Consider the following 772-nt stretch of genomic DNA (forward strand, 5'->3'; position numbering starts at 1 on the left):
ATGTTTCAGGGTCAGTCAAAAGGATAAGAACGTCATCAGCATATAACGTTATTTTATGACACAACTGTCCGACTTGTAAACTGTGTATTGAGGACGATTCCCTTATGGCCTCGGCAAGGGGCTCAATGGCCAGGGCAAAAAGAAGGGGAGACAAAGGGCAGCCCTGCAATACCCCTCTATGCATGATAAAGTATTCAGACCGGAGTCCATTAGTCAGAGCAGCTGCCTGCGGTCCATTATATATAATTCCGATCCACTTTATGAAGTTCTCACCTAAACCAAATTTGCTCAGGACAAAGAATAAAAAAGGACCATTCAATTCGGTCGAACGCCTTCTCTGCATCGAGAGAAAGCACTATACCGTTAATGGAGTTTTGTTTAAAGACTTGAATAGCGTTCAGCAAGCGTCTGACATTAGCTGATGAGTTCCGGCCCTTTATAAAACCTGTCTGATCATCTTTTATCAATACTGGCAATAGATTTTCTAAGCGAGAGGCTAAGATTTTGGAGAGTAGCTTTCTATCCACATTTAAAAGCGCTATGGGCCTATAGGATGCACAGGATTCAGGACATTTCCCTTTTTTTAAAATTAACGATATATTGGCCTCTTTCAATGTTTGTGGAAATTCTCCTTTTGTGAAGGAATAATTGAACATATTGAGAAGAGGTTCTGCAAGAATATTTTGAAACTGTTTATAAAATTCACAGCAAAAACCATCCGGTCCTGGCGATTTTCCATTTTGCAGTGATTTTATAGCTTTAATCACTTCAT

Source organism: Plectropomus leopardus, chromosome 13 (genome assembly GCF_026936395.1).
Source record: "Plectropomus leopardus strain MGB_pleo_1.0 chromosome 13, ASM2693639v1, whole genome shotgun sequence".
NCBI lineage: Eukaryota > Metazoa > Chordata > Actinopteri > Perciformes > Serranidae > Plectropomus > Plectropomus leopardus.